This window comes from Scyliorhinus canicula, chromosome 6, assembly GCF_902713615.1.
Source record: "Scyliorhinus canicula chromosome 6, sScyCan1.1, whole genome shotgun sequence".
NCBI lineage: Eukaryota > Metazoa > Chordata > Chondrichthyes > Carcharhiniformes > Scyliorhinidae > Scyliorhinus > Scyliorhinus canicula.
This window is the reverse complement of record NC_052151.1, coordinates 32,080,862-32,098,256: the sequence shown is the minus strand read 5'-3', so window position 1 is coordinate 32,098,256 and position 17,395 is coordinate 32,080,862. Positions and strand designations below refer to the sequence as shown.

Here is a 17,395-nt window from a genome sequence, read left to right as displayed (position 1 = left end):
ATACATTAAAGGCGTTCAAAAGGCATCTCAACAAATACATGGATAGGATGGGTATAGAGGGATACGGCACAAGAAAGTGCTGAAGATTTTGGCCAAGGGTGGTAATCTGACTGGTACAGTCTTGGAGGGCCGAAGGACCTGTTCCTGTGCTAAATTGTTGTTTCAGTATTCCTTTGCCTTTGATTGTCATGTGCATTCAAGCTTCCACACAATCTCTCAAGTACCCAGTCATGCCAACATAACACGATTGCTTCACAGGTTGCATTAAGCTGTCACCAAACTTTTGAATGACCTTGGATGTCTGGTTTCTCATTCAGCTGCCTTTAAATCTAATTCTTGCAGCTGTCACATTAGCTCAGAGCACTTTCTCTGCTTTTTACACAAATTGTCCTCAACAGGACCTTGTTCAAATTCTTGTTCTTTGTTCCTTTAATTTTACTGTCTTCCAGGGACATTCTTTTGTCACCAGCTCCTGGTTTAGAGTCATAGAATCCCTACAGTGCAGAAGGAGGCCATTTGGCCCATCGAGTCCACACCGACCCTCTGAAAGAGCACCCTATCCCCGTAACCCTGAAGTCTGCTACCTGCAGCTGAATAGTCCTGTCTAGCTTATCCTCGGTTCACTAAAACAAAAGTTATGTCTGTCCAAGGGTGGCCCCTGGTTGCTAAGAAACAACTTGATGTTTCCCTTTAAACTGTTTGCTTTCAGATCATAAACTCTCACTACATACAAGCACCTTAGCCAAACCGAAGTTGCTAACTCTTTCAAATACAGAACCACAAAATTAAACTTACTTAAAGCTATGCCTTCTTTCTAATACCCACACACATAGATTTAAAACTACCCTACCCTTTTTCACCTCTAATTTCCTTGCAAACTTGTTCTTCTACATTCTTCCTACTAGTTGGTAGCCAATAGACTACACTGAACAATGTAGTTACACATGCTTAGTTCCTTAGCTCCCATCATATAGATTATTTCCTTACCCTGGCTTTCTTTCTCCAGTTCTGCAATGCTCTCCTTAGTTTATACTGTTGTCCTCTTCTTTTCCCATTTTTCCTGAATACCGTGTATCCAGGAATACTTGACATCCAGTCCTGTTCTTGAGTCAAATCTATGTTACAGCCACAACATTGTAGTTCCACATGGCAACCTGCACCTGTCACTCACCAATCTTATTTACCACACTTCTTGATGTAGACTTTTATTACCTTCTCCTTTACTCTGCCCCATTTACTTATTTTAGTGCTTTGTATTGCATGCAGTATTCTGTGCACTTTGGTATTCTTTAATATTATGCCCTGGCTCCCACGGTCCTGCCAAATTAGTTTAAACCCAATCCTATAGCTCTAGCAAATTCATAGAACCCCTACAGTTCTGAAGGAAGCCATACTGCACTGACCCTTTGAAGGACCACCCTACCTAGGCCCAATTCTCCACTATATTCCTGCAACCCCACACTCAGGGGCAATTTATCATGGGCAATCCACCTGACCCGCACATCTTTGGACTGTGGGAGGAAACTGGAACACCTGGAGGAAACCCACACAGACACGAGGAGAATGTGAAAACTCCACACAGTCGCCTGAAGTCAGAATCGAAGCCGGGTCCCTGGGCTGTGAGACAGCAGTGCTAACTACTGTGCTACCGTGCCAAAAGATAAAATGGAACACCTTTTGTCTGCTCTTTTGTGTGGACATAAAAACTCAGGACACTGTTCAAATAAGGGTAGGGGAGATCTCCGAAATGTCCTCGACAATATTGCTCAACCAACCCCACCAAAAAAGATTATCTGGTTATTATCCCATTGCTGTTTGTGGGACCTTGCTGAGCAAATTCACTTTTGTGTTTCCCGCATTGCAACAATGATTACTTTCATGTCCCACAGACATGAAAGAGATCAGAAACTATTCAAATCAAACTTTACTTTTTTGCTCATTTACAAAAATGATTTTTCTGAACCGGAAGATGGCTGCGACAAGTGATATGATTCACACATTGACTAGAGTTCCTGGAAATTTCCTACAGCGGTACTGGGCAAAAGCTCAACCCTCACCCTTGAGGAATCTCGCACCTCTCATTGTGAAGACACAGTACAATCAACGAAACCAGCCTGGTCCCATAGCAAAGGAGAGAGCCATCAAAACCTATTATATTAGTAGAGGCGCTAATAGACACCATCGATCTCCGAGGTTGCATGCTGGATTTAGACCAGAGGCATTGAAACTGCTTGTGAGCCTGCAACTGACTCAGTGCTGGACAACATTGCATGACCTAAGAAGATTCTGGCCTTTGGAAAGTTTTCATATTACATTTTTAGTTTCACAACTTGGTCTGCTGTTTAACTTCCAGCCTGTAAAGACTATAGCAGGATTCCAGGCCGACCAATAGCCTGCATCAAGACTAAGCTTCCTTGAAACCAGTTTCTCTGGAAAATTCCACCATTAGCAGCTGAACAGACCTGTCTCTGTATAACAAGCTGACCTTGCTATGACACCATCAACTTTAAAGGAATATTGCAACTTCTGGTTCAACTAGCTGAACCCACCTGAACTGTAACTCCTCCGTGAAGGAACCCTGTCTGGACTCCAACAATCATGTGAACTGATATCCATACCAGGGATTATTTTTCTTTTAAGTTAATCATTGTGATAAACACACCTCCTTTCCAATCTTCTTTTTGTGTGCTTGTGTGTGTGCATGATGCCACGAACAACATTGGGTTTGAATGTGTGAATAAATCATAAGGCCATTCAGCTGTTGTCCATCTCCTTCCAGAATTTCATGCCAGATTAAACCCAGATTTCAAGATATTCAGGTTTCAATGATGCGGCAGGGGCTTCACAACAGACACTGAAAACAACAATCCACAAATTGGCCTCTTCAAATGGAAGGTGCGCCATATGAAGACACTCCACCTGAAATGGATTTGTTTGCTGCATGCCCATCTTCTTTCAAAAATGGAAGGATGCTGACAACCAATGTCGCTATCTTTTATTAAGGTTGTCATTCTAAAATCAGACAGTAGAAAGAAGTCACGGTTTAGATATTGACGATTGATGGAAAATCATTACAAGTTACTGCAAATGTTGACAGCAAAACATTTACTTTGTAGGGAATTCTGTGTCAAGTCCCTGCAGAAAATGTTGACACTTATTGGTGCCATTTTCTTTAGTGCTAAAATTGGGAAACAAAGAATCTATCGCTGAAGGAAAAATCAGCCTATTGCTGAATTATTAACCTGGAAAGTCAGCAATTATCAATGATGGGCAAACAGGATTTGATGTTTCAGGAAGTACCATTAATCACTCCCATTTAAAAAGTTTACTGCAATCACTATGTGTGCTTACATGTAACAATTGGTCCCGGGGTGAGATTCCAGAGGAGGATGGCACCCATGAAACCCTATCTCAGATTGAATCAATGTCGGCTTGGTTCTGATGAAGGCTTCCCAGGACCTAACATGTTAACTAACTTGCTGGAGTTTTTTGAAGAGGTAACAGAAAGGGTTGATAATGGTAATGCTGTTGATGTGGTGTACATGGACTTCAAAAATACAATGGCAATCTCCCAGCCAACAATCCCCTTATCCCACCCACCCACAAACAGCTCCCAACATTTTGAATACAAAACACCAATGAAAATGAATCATCAATAACTTATACACCCCCCCCCCCCCCCCACTCCCCATTTTCCAGCATTTTCTCTTTACTTTCAGATTCCAGCTTCTACAGTAATTTTCTTTTATCCATGAGATGTAGAACCCTTCCATCCTCCCCCTCAACCCAAACTTTACTTTCTCGAGTGTTACTCTATTTCTCCACAGATTCTGTCTGACTGATCCACTGGGCATTTCCAGCATTTCCGATTTGTATTTCTAACCATTTGCCTCCTTTCCTCCTGGTGTGTCAGGAATTTTGGATGTGGTAAATAAGTCGACAATAAATCCATCAAATTGCAAAGTAGAAAGATGTATTAAACATAAAAGATGGAGAAGCAGACTAGGCAGTATTAACACAGTTTAACAGGTTGTACTTACCCCTCTTAGCTGTGGAGAAACAGAGCGTGCAAAAAACCCCCAGATTGGATTGTCTCAGATTTCTCTTTCGGACTTGAACTCTTGTAGTCTTGCAGTCTTTTGTACCCTGTTCATCTTGTACATTTCTTGCACATCTCAGATCTTGGATAGAGTAAGTCTATCAGTTGGATTTCTTTTCTCTCCACTGCAAAGAACAAGGGTTTTCACCTCCTTTCTTATACCCTAAACAGTTAACTAGTTCCTTATTTATAAAACATAAAGGCAATTGACCAGTTATCAGGCCACATCATTGATTTTTTAAAAAAATGTATTTTATTACAAACATGTACCAAAAAAGGTTACAGCGAATAAACACCCCGGGAAACATACTTCCCAGCAATCAACTATACAGTCAGTACAGATTTTTCCCCTTTTACACCCCCCCTTCCCCCGCGACGAACAGCCCCTCAAACGCGGACACAAACATCCTCCACCTTTCTTCAAACCTCCCTGAAGAGCCCCTTAACTCATACTTTATCATCTCTAAACGCAGGAAGCCGCTACCCCGGTGGCGGTGCCAACCTCCACTCCAGCAAAATTCACCACCGTGCAATCAGAGAGGCGAAGGCCAAGACATCGGCCTTCCTCCTCTCCCTGAGCTCCGGCTTCTCAGAGACCCCAAATATTGCCACCAAAGGGTCCGGGGTCACCTCCTCCTCCATTATCCTGGCGAAGACCGCAAACACTCCCGCCCATATTCGCTGGCCCCCACCCACACCTCTCACATTCATCTGCTACCCCCTGAAATAACCCACTCATTCTCGCCCGAGTCAAATGCACCCTGTGCACTACCTTAAACTGTATCAGGCTCATCTTGCACAAGAGGAGGTCCCGTTTACACTTCGCAGTGCCTCATTCCTACTCCACAATTGATCTCCCCTCCCAACTCCGCTTCCCATTTCTCCTTGACCTTCACCACCCTGCTCCCCCAGCCACATGTATATATCCCCAATTCTTCCCTCCCTTCCACATCCGAAAGCAGCAGTCACTCCAGCAGGGTGTATCCCGGGGGCAACCTAGGGAAGCCCCTCCAGATCTTTCGCGCAATGTCCCTAACCTGCAGATACCTGAACTCACCCCCCTCAGCTGCTCTACCCTCTCCCTCAGCTCCTCAGGACTGGCGAACCCTTCCTCCAAATACAGATCCCTCACCTTGACCAGCCCCACTTCCCTCCACCTCCTGTATACACTATCCACCCCCCCCCCCCCCCCACCCCCTCCTCCCGGGCTCACATCATTGATTTATAATTGTACGTGAGCATCTGATGTTAGCTCCTAATTTATTACATTTCTAAGAGTTTAAAATTGTGTTAGAGCTAGTGTTTGAATACATGGTTTGATTTTCCTTTTACAAAGCATAATTCTAAGGCATCTTTTTCCCACAGTTGGTTTACAAACCAGAGACTACAAACTTCCTGAAGTTTCTCAGAGCTTTGAGTGATTTCTACCCTCTGCTTTCTTTAGTTTAAATTCACGTTGTTCAAAGGGTGTAAACTCGCTTTTCCTTCAGTTCCCTGAACAGACTCTACCAAATATTCTGAATAATTCACCGTATCTACTTTGAGCTTTGACATTAAATTTTTATTATACATAAGTAAAATATCATAACAAACTAAAATACTAGGTACAGAGATATTCAAGTCAGTCCACTTAATGCAACTTATGGTCCAATGTCATGAACCATCTTCTACAATGCATGATTCCTTAGGAGAGATGTCCTCTTGTTTTCATATCACCATTGCGTTGCTTCACATGTATGTTATTTTTGCAACATTAGGGTTTCAAAACGACAGAAGTGATCCAACAAAACAGTTTCCTTTTCTAGGTCCCAGTCATAATCTTCAACAAAAACTGGTGACCCAAAAAGAGATGGATAATTATTTAGATTTTAATGGCATCAAGGGGTATGGGGCGAAAGCGGGAATATGGCTTTGAGATTGAGGATCAGCCATGTTCATGATAAATGACGGAGCAAGCTTCAAAGGGATGAATGGCCAACTCCCGCTCCTAGTTTCTATGACTCTCCTGGTTTTATTTAAAGTGCTCAAATTATTAGTGTCAAATACTTATCTCAAGCCATTTGCTCTTTACTCTAGGTTTCATTGATTAATAGTCTACATTTCATAATACTTTACACATTTATATTGATATTGATTGTCACATGTACCGAAGTATAGTGGAAAGTATTTTTCTGCGGCCAAGGGAACGTATTCAGTATGTACATAGTAGACAAAAGAATAAATGACAGAGTACATTGACAAGTGGTACATCAACAAAGTGATTGGTTACAGTGCGGAACAAGGGCCAAGCAAGCAATACATGAGCAAGAGCAGCATAGGCAGCATAGTCATAGAAAGCTACAGTCTATATTATTTTTATGAAAATCATGGAAATAACGAATTCTCCCATTTTTCTTTCACCTTTATTCAGCTTGTGGGGGGAGGCACGAAGGTGCAATGGTTCATACCATATCATAGAATCATATAATTTACAGTGTAGAAGGAGGCCATTTGGCCCATCGTGTCTGCACCAGCCCTGGGAAAGAACATCCTACCCAACTCCACATCTCCACCCTAGTTAGCATTGCTGCTTCACGGCACTGAGGATCCGGGTTTGATCCCGGCTCCCTGTCTATGTGGTGCTTGCACATTCTCCCCACACAACCCAAAGATGTGGAGGGTAGGTGGATTGGCCATGCTAAATTGAAAATGAAAATCACTTATTGTCACAAGTAGGCTTCAAATGAAGTTACTGTGAAAAGCCCCTAGTCACCACATTCCACCGCATGTTCGGGTAGGCTGGTACGGAAATTGAACCGTGCTGCTGGCCTGCTTTCAAAGCCAGCGATTTAGCCCTGTGCTAAACCAGCCCCTTAATTGGAAAAAAGACCCTTTATCCATAAACCTGCCGATATATTGTTTTCCTCTCCAGCCCATTTGTTTCACTGCCTAATCCCTTGAATGGGGTTCATTCCGCCCATTACCGCCTCCAAAGATTATTCCAGCAGAATTCCCATGTGGGATGGTGCTGTGCACAGCTTTCTCGCGTTAACAGTTTATGGATCGCGGAGTTGGGCAAAACAAAAAAGGGAGGAATCTAATTCTTTGTAGGTTTTCGTGAAGTGAAAAGTGGCTGCTCCAGACGACTCTTTCAGGAAGTTGATCCCTTTGATACCCGCGCAGCCAAGATCTGCGTATTTCCTTGAATAGCGTAGGGAAAACAAAGAAAATGACAACTCAGCCGCACATTAAATGGCTGTCCTTCGAAAAGATACCCTGAAATAGAAATAGTTTTAAGCGCCTTTAGCTGCCCAGCAATATTACCTCAGCGCGCTCCCATCTGGGGTTGTCCAGGGTTGGACGGAAAGCCTGGATCATGGGAGTGACTGGATCAGAGGGTGCTGCAAACGTAAATCAGGCAAATGGCCAAGACTGCGACCGCAATCCACCAGCTCTGGAGCCAACGCCACAGTTTCTTCGCCTTCCAGCGGAGCCGATACCACTTGTCCTCGACCAGCCAGCCCACCATGAAGCCCAGGATGAAGAAGGCGACGTGGCTCAATTGCAGCCCCCACAGCAACTCGTCCCCCATCTTCCGCTGCCGCCGGGCGGGGACGGGAAATTGCGGAGACAGGAGCGGGCGGAGGGAAAGCTCAAGCTGCGCATGTTCCTCCCAGTATCCAATACCTGGAGGAATGGGAGCAGAACCGTCCCTCTGGGCACATCTAATAATAATAATCTTTATTGCCACAATTAAGCTTACATTAACACTGCAATGGAGTTACTGTGAAAAGCCCCTAGCTGGAGGTGGAACCAGCTGAAAACAGCAAAACCCAGCGTTAATCTGCTGATGGATTTATGATGTGCGCAGATTTATAAGAAACTACATCGTTTCTTGTGTAGGATTGTCAACTCAGATTAGGCACATTTCTAGGACACATCCGCCTTACCACATCCGCCCAAATCTTCTGATCTTCAGATCATTCCAGATCATTCCAGACCAGACAGGTGACCAAATATCCTGTGGAAGTCCTGAGGTGCTGAACTGCACAGGAATTGTCCGGGAGGTTTCAACTTCCAATTGGCTTCCTGGGAGCCTCTGAGATTGTCTGGGGGATTCAGACGATACTTTGTTATTCTTTCACAGGGTGTGGCCGTTACTGGCCCGGCCAACATTTATTGCCCATCTCTAATTACGCATGAGAAGGTGACGGTGTCAGGTCTTGCCCTGACTCCACTCCGCTCCGGTGGAGTTCCCCAGAGGCCGCCGCACTGCTCATTTCTCTGACAGCAGGGAGCGGAAGGTCCCTGAGGAAATGTGCAGCAGCATTAGGTGGGGGATTTTCAAACACAGCAGCAATCCAATCCCAGCCATTCAGTTACATGTTTTGCTGCACTTACTTTAAAGAGGCTGGGGACCCTGGGGAGGTTTTTTTTTGTTGTTCTCCTCTAGCAGCTGTTTTGCAGGAAATTCTGAGAACCAGGAGGTCCCATTAGGAGGCAATGAAGAGAAACCCAGAGTAGAGAAAAAGGAGAATTGCCAAGGTGGGTGCAGCATATTTGGGTTCTGTCAATACCACGCAGCAACTGATCTCATTACAACCTTGATCCAAACATGGACAGCGCAGCTGAAGACCAGAGGTGTGGTTCGAATGACTGCCCTTGACCAAGTGTGACCCCACAAAGGATAGGGCTCCCACGGAGAGTAACTCACATCTTAACCCCCACCCCCCTCACAGATCTACACAACACAAGTCAGGAGTGCAATGGAATAACTCTCCATTTGCTTGGATGAGTGCAGCTCCAACAAAACACAAGAAACCTGCCACCATCCAGGACAAAGCAGCCCGCTTGATTGCTCCCCCTTCCATAAATATTCAATCTGTCCACCATCAATGAACAGTGGCAGTTGTGTGTACCATCTACAAGATGCACTGCAGTTACTCATCAAGGTTCTTCTGACAGCACCTTCAAAACCAGTGACACTACCATCTAGAAGGACAAGAGCAGCAGATCCCTGGGAACCCCATCACCTGGAGGGTCCCCTCTAAGTCACTCACCACCCTGACTTGGAAATATATCGCTGTTTCTTCATTGTCACTGGGTCAAAGTCCAGGAACTCCCTCCCTAACAGCACAGTGGGTGTATCTACACCTCAGGGACTTCAGCGGTTCAAGAAGGCAGCTCACCACCACCTTCTGAAGGGTAATTAGGGATGGGCAATAAGTGCTGGCCTAATCAGCGACGCCCACATCCCGTAAATGAATTCCAAAAAACATAAAATGAACTCAATTGGAATCAAAGGGAAGTCTCTCGGCTGACTGGAATCATACCTAGCACAAAGGATGATAATTGTGGTTGTTGGAAGTCAATTATCCCACTCCAGAACATCCCTACAGAAGATCCTCAGGGCCTTGCCTCGGCCTTGCCACTTTCACCTGCTTCGTCAATGGAGCAAGGAACAGTGTGTACTCAGGCCAAATTTGCAGATGATACAAAGGGGGGTTGAAAGGCAGGTTGTAAGGAAAATACAAATAGTTCACAAAGATATTTTGATAGATTATTCATGAAGCCCTGCCTTCTCAACCTTGCCCCTCATGTGAGGTGGGGTGATCCTCAGGTTAAATCCCCATTCGTCAGCTCTTCCCTTAAAGGAGAAAGCAGCCTATGGTCCTCTGGGGCTATGATAACTTTACCTTACTTTATTGACAGGTTAAGTGAATGGGAAGATGTGAGATTGTTCATTTTGGAAGAAAAAATGAGAATGTGGATTATTGGATTTAGATTTATTGTCACATGTACCGAGGAACAGTGAAAAGTATTACAGTCCAGGCAGATCGCTCCATGCATGAAAAAAATACAATAAATACACAATGTAAATACATATACATGGACATCGAGTGAAGCATATGGTTATAGTGCAATAACAGTAGAGAAGATACAGAGAGAGATCAGTCCAGTCCATAAGAGGGTCATTCATGAGTCTGGTAACAGCGGGGAAGACGCTGTTTTTGAATCTGTTAGTGCATGTTCTCAGATTTTAGCTTCTTATTTTTTAAAATTAAATTTAGTGTACCCAATTAAGGGATAATTTTAGCATGGTCACTCCACCTAACCGGCACATCTTTGGGTTGTGGGGGTGAAACGCACGCAGATCGGGGAGAATATGCAAACTCCACACAGACATTGACCCAGGGTCGAGATCGGACCCGAGTCCTCAGTGATAACCACTATGCCACCGTGCCACCCCTAACTTTTGTATATTCTGCCCAATGGAAGAGGTTAGAAAAGAGAATAACCCGGGAGGGGTCTTTGATTATGCTGCCCACTTTCCCAAGGCAGCGGGAGGTGTAAACAGAGTCAATGGATGGGATGCGGGTTTGCTTGATGGACTGAGCTGTGTTCACAACTCCCTGTAGTTTCTTACAGTCTTGGGCCAAGCGTTTCTCATACCAGGCTGTGATGCAGCCAAACAGGATGCTTTCTTTTTTTAAAACATTTATTTTATTACAAACATGCAATCGTTTACAGTGAACAAACACCCTGGGAAACATACTTCCCTACAATCAACTACACAGATTTTTCCTCTTTTTCACTCTCCCCCACGACAAACAGCCCCTCAAACATGGTCACAATCAACCCCACCTTTCCGAAAACCCTCCCCTGAAGAGCCCCTTAACTTATACTTTATCTTCTCTAATTGCAGGAAGTCATACAGGTCTCCCAATGAAGCCACTACCCCCGGTGGCGATGCCAACCGCCACTCCAGCAAAATTTGCCACCGTGCAATCAGTGAGGTGAAGGCCACGACATCGGCCTTCCTCCTCTCCATGAGCTCCGGCTTCTCTGAAACCCCAAATATCGCCACCAAATGCCCACCTCCTCCTCCACTATTCTGGCTAAGACCGCAAACATTCCAGCCTAGAATCTTCCCAATCTTTTGCAATCCCAATACATGTGTGTGTGATTCGCTGGCCCACGCCCACACCTCTCACTTATCTGCTATCCCCTGAAAGAACCCATTAATTCTTCCCCAAGTCATGTGCACCCTGTGCACCACCTTAACCTGTATCAGGCTCATCCTTGCACATGGGAACGTCACATTTACCCTACGCAGTGCCTCACTCCATGCTCGCCAATTGAGCTCCCCTCCCAACTCCGCTTCCCATTTCTCTTTGATCTTCACCACCCGCTTGCCTCCCTGCTCCCTTAAGACACTTGTATATATCCCCAATTCTTCCCTCCCCTTCCACATCCGGTAGCAACAGTCGCTCCAGCATGGTGTAACCTGGCAACCTACAACCTAGGGAACCCCCTCCAGACCTTTCGCTCAAAGTCCCTAACCTGCAGACACCTGAACTCATTCCCCCTCGGCAGCTCTACCGCAACCCCCCCCCCCCCCCCCCCCCCCCCCCCCAGCTCCTCCAGACTGGCGATCCCTTCCTCCAAATTCAGAGCCCTCACCTTGACCAGTCCCACTTCCCTCCATCTCCTGTATACGCTATCCAGCACCCCCCCCCCCCCCCCGGCTCAAACTCATGATTCTCGCACAGCGGCGTTAGCACCGACATCCCTTTCACCCTAAAATGCCTCCTCAACTGATTCCATATCTTCACTGTGGACTGCTGCCGTCACCATAGCCCTCAAACGAGACACCTTACAAGATTCCTCCTCCATCCTAACCCACTCTACCCCTTCTCCTTCCCACCACCGCCGCACCTTGTCTACATTCGCCTCCCAATAATAATGAAGCAAGTTCGGCAACGCCAACCCCTCGAGCTGCCTCTGTAGCAGGGTCCTCCCCACCCTCGGCACCAATAGGATGCTTTCTATGTTGCATCTGTAAAAATTGGTAATGTACACACGCCAAAGTTGTAAACACATGCTTAGTTTCCTGAGAAAGTATAGGTGAGGTTGTGCTTTCTTGGTCGTAACATTGACGTAGGTGGACCAGAACAGATTTGGTGACTTGTACACCTAGGAATTTAAAGCTGTCATCTCCACCTCGGCACCGTTGATGCAGACCTGTGGGTGAGGGTGACAGTGGTGAGGGTGACAGTAGGTGAGGGTGACAATGGGTAATGGTGACAATGAGTGAGGGTGACAATGAGTGAGGGTGACAGTGGGTGAGGGTGACAGTCGGTGAGGGTGACAGTGGTTGAGGGTGACAATGGGTGAAGAGTTGAGGCTTGGCAGGCCTCCTGAGAAGAGCTGGGCTTGACAGAGGTCTGAGAAGAGCTGAGGTCGAGGGGCATCTGAAGCCCCGAGGCCAAGAGTGCCCTGAGAAGAGCTGAGGCCAGGCAGGGCCAAGAAGAGTCAGGCACGAGGGGGATGCCCGAGAAGGGCCGAGGATGAATGAGCGCTCGAGGAGAACTGGGATCGAGGGGGGGGCCATGAGACGAGCCAAGGCGGGGGTGGGGTGCTCTTTCCAAGAGCCAGTGCAGACTCAATGGGCTGAATAGCCTCCTTCTGCATTGTAAATTCTATGATATTCTATGATGTGGTGTAACTGCATCCACTGAGTTGTTAGGGAAGCAAATACCAAGATTTTGACCCAGCGACAGTGGGCAACTTGAAGGGGAACTTCCAGGTGGTGTTGCCATGTGTCTGCTGCCTATGTCCTTCTAGATGGTGATGGTTGTGGGTTTGGAAGGGGCTGACTAAGGTACCTTGGTGACTTTGTGCAATGCATCTTGCAGATGGTACACAAGGCTGCCAGTGTTCGCCAATGGTGGAGGGAATTGATGCTGGTGGAAGGGGTGCCAATCAAGCAGGCTGCTTTGTCTCGGATGGTGTTGAGTGTTGTTGGAGCTACACTCATCCAGGCAAGTGGAGAGTATTCCATTACACTCCTGACTTGTGCCTTGTCGATGCACTTTGGGGAGTCAGGAGGTGAGTTACGCGCCACAGGATTCCTAACCTCTGACCTCCTCTTGAACCACAGCATTTATATGGCTAGTCCAGTTCAGTGTCTGTCCAATGGTAACCCCCAGGATGTTAACTGTGGGGGATTCAGTGATGGTAATGCCATTGAATGTCAAGAGGCGATTATTAGATCCTCTCTTTTCGGTCATTGCCTGACACTTGTGGTTCAAAACTTGCCACATGTCAGCCCCAAGCCTGGATATTGTCTAGGCCTTGCTGCATTTGGACATGGAGTGTAATGCACTGATTCAATATCTGATGAGTCATTTAATTCAACTTATGGTCCAATATCATAAACCATCTTCTGCTATGCATGAGTCCTATGGGTAGATGTCCTCTTGTTTATATACCACGATTGCGTTGCTTCATGTTACTTTTTCAACATTAGGCTTTCAAAACTAAAGAAATTATCCAAGAAAATGCTTTCCTTTACAATGTCCCAGGAATCAATTTAGCAGAGTTCCCATGTGGGTGGTGTACGTAGATTCTCGCGTAAACAGCTATGGATCGCAGAATTCTGCAAAATAAAATGGGGAGGAATCTAATTCTTTGTAGGTTTTGTGAAGTGAAGTTGCTGCTGCAGGTGATTATTTTAGACAGGTGCTTATTTTCATTTCGACGCAGCCAAGATCTGCTTATTCCCTGAAGAGTGCTAGGAAAAAGAAGGAAAACTATAACTCGGTGAATATATTCAATGATGCCTGCGTTGGACTGGGGTGAGCACAGTAAGAAGTCTTACAACACAAGGTTAAAGTCCAACAGGTTTTTTTCGATTCACTAGTTTTCGGAGTGTAGCTCCTTACTCAGGTGAATCACCAGATGAAGCAGCAACACGCCGAGTAAATCGAAAGAAACCTGTTGGACTTTAACCTGGTGTTGTAAAACTTCTTAATATATTCAATACTCACGATTTGTGATTGTCCTTCGATAGGGACTCTGATAGCTGCACATTTTTAATGTACCTTTAACTGTCCAGCAATATTATTTCAGCGCACTCCCCAGACATTCTACTTGGGTCTGTTCTGTCTCGCATCCACAAGTAGTTGGTGAGAGCAGATGGGCGAACAGTCTACAACCTGGGGCTGTCTTGGAAGGAAAATGATGCAAATTACAAAAACGGCCAAGATTATCTTCCACCAGCTCAGAAACCAATGCCACAGTTTATCGGCCAGCAGCCAGCCCACGACCACGCCGACGATGAAGGCTTGGGCGGCCTTCAATTCCAATTCCCTCCTCAACTGGTCACACATCTTCCGCTACCGCCGGCGGGGACGGGGAATAGCAGAGACAGGAGCGAGTGGAGGGAAAGCTCAAGCTGCGCATGTTCCTCCCAGTATCCAATACCTGGAGGAATGGGTGGAACCAGCCGAAAACAAGCAAAACCCAGCGTTAAACTGCTGATGGATTTATGATGTTCGCATATTTTTAAGAAACTACATCGTTTCTTATGTAGAGTTTAAGATTGTCAACTCAGGTTAGACACATTTCTAGGAGTGGACATGTGGCACCCTTCCCACATCCGCCCAAATCTTCTGATCTGCAGATCATTCCAGAACAGACAGATGACCAAATATCCTGTGGAAACCCTGAGGTGCTGAACTGCCCAGGAATTGTCCGGAAGGTTTCAACTTCCAATAGGCTTTCTAGGAGCCTCTGAGACTGTGTGGGATTCAGACGACTCTTTAATATTCTTTCACAAAATGTGGCCCTTACTGGTCCGGCCAACATTTATTGGCCATCCCCAATTGCCCGTGAGAAGGTGGTGGTGAGCTGGTGCCTTGAACAGTTGCAGTCCATGTGGTGTAGGATCAGAGTGCTGTTAGGGAGTTAGCGCCACCATTCTGTCGCAGCAATGGTGAAGGAACGGGAAGACGTGTAGCAAAGAGACGAAGATGCTGGTGTTCTCTTGTATATCTCTTTCTCAGTCTAGGTGCTGTCAAAGGAGGCAAGTTGCTGCAGTGCACCTTGTATTTGGCACACAATGCTGCTACTATGTGTGGGTGGTGGAGGGAATGGATGTTGAAGGTGGTGGACTGGGTGTCCATCAAGTGGGCTTCTTTTTCTTGGATGGTATCACGTTTCTTGAGTGTTGTTGAGTTCCTCTCATCCAGGCAAGTGGAAAATATTCCATAACACTCCTGACTTGTGCCTTGTAGATGGTGGACACACTTTTGGGGGGGGGGGGGGGGGGGGGGGGGGGGTAAGGAGGTGAGTTACGCATTGCACAAAATACTAGCCTCAGATCTCCTCTTGCAGCTGTTCCAGTTCAGTTTATGGTCAATGGTAACCCGGTGGATGTTGCTAGTGGAGGATTCAATTATTGTAATGCCATTGAATGTCAAGTGCAGATGGTTGGATTCTCTCTTGTTGGAGATGGTCATTACCTGGCGCTTGTGTGACGTGAATGTTAGTTGCCACTTGTCAGGCCAAGCCTGGATATTGCCCTGGTCTGGGTGCATGTGTGCAGAGACTACTTCAGTATCTGAGGAGTCATGAATGGTGCTGAACATTGTGCAATCATCAGCGAACATCCCCACATCTGACCTTATGATGGCGGGAAAGACATTGATGAAGCAGCTGGAGATGGTTGGGCCGAGGACACTACCCTAAGGAACTTCGGTAATTATGTTGTGTTAAATGACCTCCAACAGCTACAAATATCTTCCATTGTTCTACGTATGACCCCAGCTAGTGATGAGTTTTCCTCTGGAGTCTCATTGAGTCCAGTATTTTTTCTGAGGCTCCTTTTTTTCCCTAAAAGTTTAGAGTACCAATTCATTTTATCCAATTAATGGGCAATGTAGCGTGGCCAATCCACCTACCCTGCACATCTTTGGGTTGTGGGGGCAAAACACGGGGAGAATGTGCAAACTCCACACGGACTGTGGTCCAGAACCGGGATCGAACCTGGGACCTCACACCATAAGGCAGCAATACTAACCACTGGGCCATCGTGCTGCCCCTTTCTGGGGCTCCTTAATACCACACTTGGCGAAATGTAGTCTTGATGTCAAGCATAGTCACTTTCAACTTGAGTTCAAAGTTTTTGTCCATATTTGAACCAAAGCTGTAATGAGGTCAGGAGCTGAGTGACCCTAGTGGAACCCAAACTGAGCATCCTTGAGCAGGTTATTGCTGAGTAAGTGCTGTTTGAAAGCACCGTTGATGATCACTTTGCTGATGATCAAGAGTATGCTTATTTGGCAGTAATTATGCAGTTTGGATTTGTCCTACTTTTTGTAGCTGTGCCATCATTTGCTGATCATCCCGTTCCCTCTCATCCATTGCCTCATCCCCACCTCTGAATGACTTGCCTAGGCCCATTTCAGAGGGCATTTTCGTGCACCTGGAGATAGAATTAAGCCAAACTGAACCAGATGTTTTTTTACAACAATCGACAATGGTTTCATGGCCATCATTAGACTTTTAATTACATATTTTATTCAATTCATATTTCACCGTCTGCCTGGGGGTGGGATACCGGGTTGCTGCTGCTGAAGGGAGGAGCTCGGGGGGGGGGGGGGTGGGGTGAGGTTCTATCGCCATGGGAAACGGGCCGAGTGGGGGGGGCTGGCCAGGGGCGAGCAGTCGATGGGCTAGTCAGCGGGGGAGGGGGGCGGGGTGCCCCCTGATCCGGCTGATCACGTGGAACGTGAGGGGGTTAAATAGGCCGGTTAAGCGGGCCCGGGTGTTTTCGCATCTGAAGGGGCTGAAGGCGGACGTGGCCATGCTTCAGGAGACTCACCTGAAGGTGGCGGACCAGGTTCGTCTGAGGAAGGGGTGGGTGGGGCAATTTTTCCATTCAGGGCTCAACGCGAAGAACCGGGGGGTGGCGATCCTGGTGGGGAAGAGGGTGGCGTTTGAGGCGTCTGAGGTTGTGGCTGATAGTGGCGGCAGATATGTGATGGTGAGCGGTAAGCTGCAGGGGGAGAGGGTGATGTTGGTAAATGTATATGCCCCAAATTGGGATGATGCTGGTTTCATGAGGCGTATGTTGGGCCGCATTCCTGACCTGGAGGCGGGGGGTCTGATCATGGAGGGGGGACTTCAATACGGTGCTGGATCCCCCACTGGATCGTTCTAGTTCTAGGACAGGCAGGAGGCTGGCGGCAGCCAAGGTGTTGAGGGGGTTTATGGACCAGATGGGATGAGTGGATCCCTGGAGGTTCGAGAGGCCGAGGGCTTGGGAGTACTCTTTCTTTTCCCACGTGCAGAGGGTTTATTCCCGTATTGATTTTTTTGTCCTGAGTAGGGGGCTGGTCCCGAGGGTGGAGGATGCCGAATATGCGGCTATAGCGATTTCGGACCATGCTCCACATTGGGTGGATCTGGAGATGGGGGAGGTGCGAGACAAGCGCCCGCTTTGGCGTCTGGACGTGGGGTTGTTGGCTG

General features: G+C 46.7%; 1 long non-coding RNA gene across 1 annotated transcript; it reads right to left on the bottom strand.

The window, feature by feature from the left end:
• Positions 1-5,638: 5,638 nt before the first annotated feature.
• LOC119967075 lies at positions 5,639-7,821 on the bottom strand. The gene is made up of 2 exons (XR_005460911.1): positions 7,403-7,821; positions 5,639-5,930 (listed from the first exon to the last, which is right to left on the bottom strand). It is a non-coding gene; the product is annotated as an uncharacterized LOC119967075 (long non-coding RNA).
• Between the last annotated feature and the right edge of the window lie 9,574 nt (positions 7,822-17,395).